Source organism: Mandrillus leucophaeus, unplaced genomic scaffold (assembly GCF_000951045.1).
Source record: "Mandrillus leucophaeus isolate KB7577 unplaced genomic scaffold, Mleu.le_1.0 Scaffold121, whole genome shotgun sequence".
NCBI lineage: Eukaryota > Metazoa > Chordata > Mammalia > Primates > Cercopithecidae > Mandrillus > Mandrillus leucophaeus.
The window spans coordinates 893,218-902,326 of record NW_012100432.1 but is presented as its reverse complement, the minus strand read 5'-3'; the positions used below and the strand labels follow the sequence as shown (position 1 = coordinate 902,326).

The following is a 9,109-nucleotide window of genomic DNA, read 5'->3' as shown; positions in this document are numbered from 1 at the left end:
TAAATCTTTCTGTCACTAAAGATAAGATTTAAAAAGAAATGTTTAATTCCTGCTCTTTTTCCAACATCACTCTGCCTTCCATTACTAAAAACGTAAAAAGTACTACCACAAAGAAGAATAAGTAATAAGGTCTACCTATATTCCATGATTTATAGAGTTGGCCCAAGGTCATGTACACAACCATGTGGCATGATTTCAGTTCACCAATACATAGCCTTCTTTCTATGCAACTGGCCTGCTACTTAAATTCTCCCCATAACATCTTTTGGCTTAAAGCATTGAAAACCATAGCCATTACTGCAAAACAACAATAGCAACACAAAGAATATCAGCTATTATTTATTGGATATATATTAACTTTTAGGATATATTTAAGTGATCTACCCAAATTATCTCCTTGCAAGTTAGACACTATAATTAACTCAATTTTTCAGATAAGAAAACTGAGGCTTAAAGAAGCTAAGAACTTCCTAGACAAAGCTATTTAAGTTGAGGGCTTGATGAAAATCCATGCTCTTCTCCTCTTTGTATATTACCCCATTCTCAGAGCTAAAATGCACCCAGTAGATTCTCTGATCCAACTGCCTCATTTTCAGGATACACAATGGATGCCAGGAGAGGTAGAGTGACTCATTTGAGGTTACACAATAGCTGACTCAAGATCATAGCCTGGATCCTTTTCATTTAAGTCTGATGGTCCAGGTGCAATACGATACTGCATCCAACATAATTAGGATCCTGGAAGACAAGGGACTCATACTGGCTTTCCCTGCCCCCAACTCCCAAGATCAATAGAGGCCTTTTATTGCATCATTAAAATATTGCAAATAGGTCTTAGGAATTATCCGCTATCTTGTTTCTGTAGCTGGACGACTCTTAGATATTATTCACCAGCCTGCAAAACTGTTCTGTTTTCAGTGACATAGATATCATCCCCAAATTTTCTGATATCCTTTTTAACTATTGTGATTTGTTCAATCAAAGCAGTTGAATTTGAAACAAGATAAATGTTTCCTTCAATGATTAACTCACCTGGCCGGGTGCGGTGGCTCATGCCTGTAATCCCAGCACTTTGGGAGGCTGAGGCGGGTGGATCACGAGGTCAGGAGATTGAGACCATCCTGGTAACATGGTGAAACCCCGTCTCTACTAAAAATAAAAAAAATTGGCCTGGCGTGGTGGTAGGCACCTGTAGTCCCAGCTACTTGGGAGACTGAGGCAGGAGAATGGCGTGAAGCCGGGAGGTGGAGCTTGCAGTGAGCTGAGATCGCACCACTGCACTCCAGCCTGGTCGACAGAGCAAGACCCCATATCCAAAAAAAAAGGATTAACTCTGAGCTTGAGGTACTGAACAAGAAACACTTGGCCTCATCCAGACCCTGCAGATGTATTTTTCATCCAAGAAATTTTGGATTTCAACAAGAGACCCATTCTCCTGGATAACAACATTGATGGGGGAGTGAGTATACACAGACGTCATCTTTTAACGAATGTCCAGTATAACACCCTTGATCATGTTTTGTACCTGACTACAAATAGTGCAAATGGTAGCCAGTTCCTTTCTATTTCCCCACTGTTTGCCAACCTGGAGCTTATTCTTTTGCTTTCTGAGGAGATGGAGTTCTACACTGATGTGATTGAAGTCCCTCTGCAGGGTTTCTCTGAAGTCCTTCATAGTAACTGTGCTTCCCTTCAGAGTGAGGTCCATGTTTTCTGGAATGTCCGCAGTCAGATTGCTGAGAATGGTTTTCATTCTTGTAATAGATGCAGCAAAGAGACACATTGGCTTTTGACTCAAAGGAAGCTGACTTGAAAATGTAGTAGAATTGTGTACAGGCACACACTTAGGAGAGAGAGTGGTGAATTCTTAGTTCCAGTTACTTTTCAGCTTCTTTTAGTTCATTCCCATCATGCTAAGTTGGCAACCTTCAGCCTATACAAAGTGCTACCATTGATTTAGTGTCTAACCGTGTAGTTGTTTGGATAAGACTCAGGAGGAAATCCTTTTTGTTCATCTCATCTTCCTGAACTTTGCTCTAACTTCACTCATCACATTTACGTGGAAAGTGAGACCAATAGACTAAGATATATTTAGAGATATTTTGTATGCTGCATTTTCATGTTAGTTATTCAAAGATAAATAGAATATTTTCTCTTTTCAAGCTTCACTTCTCTATCCAATATCTATCATACATCTATCTAACTATCCATCCATTTATCTATTCTCTAATTAAATTTTTACTTCTATAGTGATCAGCTGAAAAGACATACTTATACACCAAACCAAACAGGATAAAATAACTTTTTATCTCATACAGCTAACAGCTGACTCTCTATACACTCTGATTCCAACTATGCTTTTGTTAGGTTTTTGCCAAAACATTTCGCTGAGCCTGATGTAGAATTTTAGAACCATTTCTGAGGTTGACTGCCAAACCTACAAATTAATAAAATTAACAGGGACAGTGACTCCAAGCAGTGGTGGCACAAGAGAGGCAATTGCACAAAGTATGCCAGAGATTTTGATCAACAAAATTCTTCTAACAGATTGCCTGGCTGGAGTTTCAATCCTTATTTGCCATGGTATTAATGCATACTATTTTTCACAGATGAAAAGAAATGATGGTGTTGAAGAATAATTTGCCACCTCTTCTAGTGGAGTTTGATGGAACTGTTCAAAGCCATGTGATCAATGAATTATTTATAGACTACAGTACTAATATCTGGTAGCAGTGCTATTGTTAAGGGTATGTCAAGCTTTCCAATAGATCCTGGCTTTTTTTTTTTTTCCTTCCTGAGCATGGATCCTTTGACCGCTTAAAATTGTAACAAGTAGAAACTTGGTAGAGAGAATGACATTTTATAACAAAAATCATCAGTGGCTCAGTAGACAGCAAAGAAAATTGCCCTTTCCCCAGTTAATCTCCAGGGACAAAAATTTGGAGGTAAGGGAATTGGAATAAACATACATTCTCTCAACATAAAGCCAAGATTGCTTAGTATCAAGAATAATGATACAATATGTTTTTATGTAAGATTTAAGGCAAGATTAACATATGAATAAAGTTCTGGGCAAGCTAATGGTTTTATCAGCTCACTTTCACACTATCTTTTTCACATTTAAGGGGGCCTTTGTCCTGTCGGAGTCAGACCTACTCCGCAAGTCCTCTCAAGACAGCATTTCCTAACATCCCTTTATCCAAACAGACTAAATTGTCCAACTTAAGGATGGGGAATATGTGGTGCTCATGGCGGTATCAGACATCACTAATCAACTGCATCACTATTACAGCACTCTGCTGCTGAACCTTCTTGGCCAAATCATACTTAAATTTTGTTAGTTATTTATGCACTGGTAGTCTTGAAGAATGCATTTTACTACCCCCATTTTATAGGAAGGGCAAACAAGTTTTCAAAAGTTACATAGCTAGGACTGGAAGCAGGGTCTAAATTCTACTTTAAAACAGTATAACAACTGTTTCAGGCATCGTGGGGATAGTGGTAGAAAAACAAAATGCTACCTAGCTTTCAATTAAGTCACAAGACCACTACTAAATATACATATATATAAAATCATATTTTATATATAAATTATATAATTATATGTGTTGTATTACATATAATATATACTATATAATATAATATATAATTATATTACATATAATATATGCTATATATAATATAATATATAATTACATTACATAAGGTTCTTCAGGACTAAATAGAATTTGGACACAGAATCCATGCCTTGGGAATTTGATTTTTGAAAAAGTAGCCACTGTACATTAGCATGAATTGGATTTCACTCACTGCTCCCTAAATCCCAGTAAGCCTACCATAATCTAAGTTATGAAACATCTACCTGGAATATTGCAATAGCATTCTAATTCAGGGGTCTATGACCTGGGTCCATGCATAAATTCAGGGGGTCCTTTGAACTTGGCTGAAAAAAACACTTCATTTTCACTAGCTTTTAACTGCAATTGAGCATTTTCTCCAAATATGTCTACCTGTAGCAAACCACAGAGCTATAAGTAGAATCTGTGACTTGTTACCAATAAAAATCATTAAAAAAATTATACATTGGCCGGGCGCGGTGGCTCACGCCTGTAATCCCAGCACTTTGGGAGGCCGAGACGGGCAGATCACGAGGTCAGGAGATCGAGACCATCCTGGCTAACACTGTGAAACCCCGTCTCTACTAAAAAATACAAAAAATTAGCCAGGCGCGGTGGCGGGCGCCTGTAGTCCCAGCTACTCGGGAGGCTGAGGCAGGAGAATGGTGTGAACCCAGGAGGCGGAGCTTGCAGTGAGTGGAGATCGCGCCACTGCACTCCAGCCTGGCGACAGAGTGAAAAAAAATTATACATTACAGATATTGTATAATTACATTACAATAAAAAATTATACATTACAGATATTGAAAATATCTTGAAACATAATTGTGCTCATGATGTTTTAGAAATTATGGTGGATTTACCACTAGATTCTGTAATTTAATAAATTCATGAAGAGACATATATTTTCCTAAATGGCAGTTTTCTTTCAACATTTTGCTAACTGCATTTTGTATAACCGTTTCCTTCACGATCTTGTGTATTTTTTCTACACTTGAAAACATTTTCCTGAGGAGGGGTTCGATGACAAAGGAACACAAAAAGTTTAAACGCTTGTTCTTACTTTTTCCCTTGCTTTCACCTGTACTCACCATGGTGTGTCCTGCATGCAACATCTCAGTGATTCTTGACAAAGATGAGTTTTATCACGTCTCTCTCCTGCTTTTGCCCTCCAATGGTTCTAATGAAATCTAGAGTCCTTGCCATAAGGACCTATGCAAACTGCCCCCACCTTCCCCATGTTCTCAGATCCCATCTGCCAAATCTCCCCCTCACTAATCACTTCATGTGGGACCCCCACACTGAACTCTTTGCCCTTGCCTTGTACTTGCTCTTCCCTCTGGCTGAAAACCTTGTTCCTGGTTATCCTCATGGTTCTCTCCCGACTTCCTTCAGGTCTCTGCTTAAGTGTCACTTTATCAAAGGGACCTTCTTTATTGTCTCAGTCCATTTAGTGTTGCTATAAAGGAATACCTAAGGCTTGGTAATTTACAAAGAAAAGAGGTTTATTTGGGTCATGGTTCTGCAGGCTGTACAAGAAGCATTGCACTAGCATCAGCTCCTGTTGGGAGTTTCAGAGAAAGGGGAGCCACTGTGTGCAGAGATCACAGGGCGAGAGAGGAGGCAAGAGAGCAAGCAGGGAGGCTCCAGGCTCTTTTTAACCCTTTTCCTGTTTAGAAAAAAATATATATATATGCAGCTCATTGCCAGCACTCATTTAATTTTACATAAACACACTCTTTGAGGCTGAAGTAAATCTGACTGATTGTCAATGTGAAAATAAAATACAGAAACTGTTCTTGGAGTTATGTGTAACAACTAATATCGGGATCATCTGAATCATCAGAATTGTCTATTTCAGAAACATTGGATTCATGCAATGAACTTTCAACCAACAAATGTTCAAGAATGATGTTAACATCATTGGCATGCTATGTTTTCTAGGATTTGACATTTTCAGCCATTGAGAATTACTATATTTTGTAAATGGAAGTACCACTACTGAAAACAGAATGCTATAAATAGAATGGTGTCTTTTGTTTCTAAAGTCTATTTACTAAAGTGACGTGAACATAATAACAAATGTGAAATATTTTGTGGCAAAGTTACTTTGGGGTAAATGCAGCAGCTACAAGCACTACCTGCAAGTATTCTCAGGGCAAACGGGCAAAACGTTCACAACCAGCTCTTGCAAGAACTAACAGAGTGAGAACTCATTCATCCCCTCCCTACCGCACCAAGGAGGATATTCATCTCTTCATGAGGGCTTCACCCCATGACCCAAACACCTCCCGTTAAGCCCCTCTTCCGATACTGGGGATCAAATTTCAACATTAGGTTTGGAGAGTCAAATATCCAAACCATTGCATTTATCTTATTTAAAATGTTACTGCCAACCTCAACACTCTTTTTCCTAAACTTGCCTAATTTTCCTCATTGCTCTTATCACCATGAATATATTGTATACTGGTGGTCACCTCACTGGACACTGGAGACTCAATTTTGTGTTAAAATAATGAACAGGTAAATAGTGTGCAGGAAAATGAACAGATAAGCAATGTACACGTAAGACATGGCCACGAGATGCCCATGGGTCAAGCCAAAGATTATTCAAGGCTACTGATTATTTCTCCGGAGTCCCCTTCTGTCAGGGGAAAAGTTAAGGTGATCGGTATGGTTTGACAATAGGCCAGGTGATTTTACTTTAGTCTTCAGTAAGGGGAACTCTGGGAGATCTGAGCAAAATCAGCATGTGGCCTTTAAGAAAGAGGTTATTGAACTGGAGCTAGCTATATGGCCTCTCAAAGGCCTGTGTTTCCCAACTATAAAATGGAGTTAATAACGCTACCTACTCCTCAGGGCAGTACAAGGGTGAAATGAGATAAAGCAGGTAAGAAGTTTAGCCCAGTACCTGGCATGTGGTAAGTGCCCAGTAAATGTTAGTTGTCACTTTATTATTGTTTTCATTATAGAAACGAATCATCTAGTTATACTGCTGTAAACTTTAGACTGAGGCCTCCGTGCCTAGGAGACCTCAAAATGCTTCACAGGGGTTGTGAGGCCCCCAAAAGTAAATACCAAGTACTTTTTGTCTGAGCGTATCTAGATTTTTCTGGAAAAGAGAATCTGAAGAACTCCTCCCGATGTGTCTGCTCCTCAACACCAGAGTGATCCAGCATCAGGGTGAAGACATAGAATGTGAAGAATGGCCGAGGCGGGCGGATCATGAGGTCAGGAGATCGAGGCCATCCTGGTGAACACGGTGAAACCCCGTCTCTACTAAAAATACAAAAAAATTAGCCGGGTGTGGTGGCGGGCGCCTGTAGTCCCAGCTTCTCGGGAGGCTGAGGCAGGAGAATGGCATGAACCCGGGAGGCAGCGGAGCTTGCAGTGGGTGGAGATTGCGCCACTGCACTCCAGCCTGAGCGACAGAGTGAGACTCCATCTCAAAAAAAAAAAAAAAAAAAAAAAAAAAAGAATGTGAAGAATGGCATAGTGAGCTGTGAAGAATGGATGGCATGGTGAGCAATGCACAAAGGTGCTGGCTCAGCAAAACTGTTAAGCCTCAATTTAACCAAAAGTCTAGGGGAAAGTATTTGTTTTCAATGGAGCAAACACACTGTAGAATAGAACGTGAAATATTCATGGACTTGAGAGAGAAAACACTAGAGTTAAAGGAAATTTCCTACCACGGAGACTTAGGATGATGATCCCATATTCCCAGAGAGTACAGGATCACTCACATCTGCTAATGGGTGGTGGTGATAGGTACAAGATAGTATAAAAGTTTGAGAAACAATAGTGATGTTTAAATTAGTGTGCATCAAAATTCTCTTGAGATGTGTATTAAGATGTGTGTTAAGATGTATGCCAGAGATTCTGACTCAGGGGGTGAGCAGTAGATCGAAAAACCTGCATTTATAAGAAGCACCCTGTATTAGTCCATTTTCATGATACTGATAAAGACATGCTTGAGACTGAGTAATTTATAAAGAAAAAGGTTTAATGGACTCACAGTTCCACGTGCCTGGAGAGGCCTCACAATCATGGCAGAAGGCAAGAGGCACTTTTTTTTTTTTTGAGATGGAGTCTCCCTCTGTTGCCCAGGCTGGAGTGCAGTGGTGTGATCTCGTCTCACTGCTAGCTCTGCCTCCTGGGTTGACGCCATTCTCCTGCCTCAGCCTCCCGAGTAGCTGGGACTACAGGGGCCTGCCACCACGCCCAGCTAATTTTTTTTTTTTTTTTGTATTTTTAGTAGAGTCGGGGTTTCACCGTGTTAGCCAGGATGGTCTCAATCTCTTGACCTTGTAATCCGCCTGCCTTGGCCTCCCAAAGTGCTGGGATTACAGGCGTGAGCCACTGTACCCGGCCAAGGCACATCTTATGTAGCAGCAGATAAGAAAGAATGAGGGCCAAGTGAAAGGGGTTTCCCCTTATAAAACCATCAGCTCTCATGAGACTTATTCACTACCATGAGAACAGTATGAGAGAAACTACCCCATGATTCAATTATCTCCCACCAGGTCCCTCCAACAACATGTGGGAATTATGGGAGTTACAAAAAAAGATGAGATTTGGGTGGGAACACAGCCAAACCATATCACACTCTAAGTAATTCCAATACAGGTGGTCCAAGGCCCATTCTAAAAAAGATGAGTCAAAAGGAAAGAGGTTAGAAAACAGTCCTCTCAGCAACTTTCAGCTCAGCTCACCAGGATCAAAGAGCATAGCATTCAGGGCCAATGCTTTAGGAGAGATGTATTTGCTTGGTGTATCTTTTGTATCTAAAGTGTTGGAGACCTGTGCAGTGATGGGAGGTTAATTGAGGCTTAGACATCCTTACCATTTCCTCTTTGGGAATTTGGCTCATATCCACTGAACTTCCTGTGTTTCATCCATAATCCTTTTATCTTAGAACACTTGTTTCTATGTCCAGAAATCCCCAGGTAAGTTCTGAATTGTCTTCTGAAATCCTAGATTTGGAAGGAAGACCTAGTGAGAAAATGCTACCAAAGAAACAAAACAAAGTGTGGTAGATTATTATTCAGCAAAAAATCACTTGCTTTCACTCCTCCCTGACCTCCATAGGAGTAGTGTACATCCCAGCTTCATGGGAACTGGGCTTGTCCTGGTGATAGGCTTTGGCTAATGGAAGGTAAGTAGAAGGGACAGTGTCTGGATTCCAAGCTTATGTTGTATGATCTTCATATGTTTCTATTCATCCCTCTGTGTATTGGTTTTCTGTGGTTGCTGTAACAAATTACTGTAAACTTGATGGTATAAAATAACTGAAATTCTTTCACTGTTCTGGAGGCCAGAAGTCCAAAATCAAGAGGTCAACAAAGCTGTTCGCCCTGCAGTGTGTTCCTTGGCTTGTATTTGCCTAATTCTAATCTCTGTCTTTATCTTTCCACAACCTCCTTGTACCATCTTCTCTTCTGTATCTTATAAGAACACTTACTTGGACATTGGATATAGGACCCATATAGATT

General features: G+C 40.1%; 1 pseudogene; it reads right to left on the bottom strand.

Moving 5' to 3' along the window:
• Positions 1–883: 883 nt before the first annotated feature.
• Positions 884–1,753, bottom strand: LOC105532967 (annotated as a pseudogene).
• Positions 1,754–9,109: the final 7,356 nt, after the last annotated feature.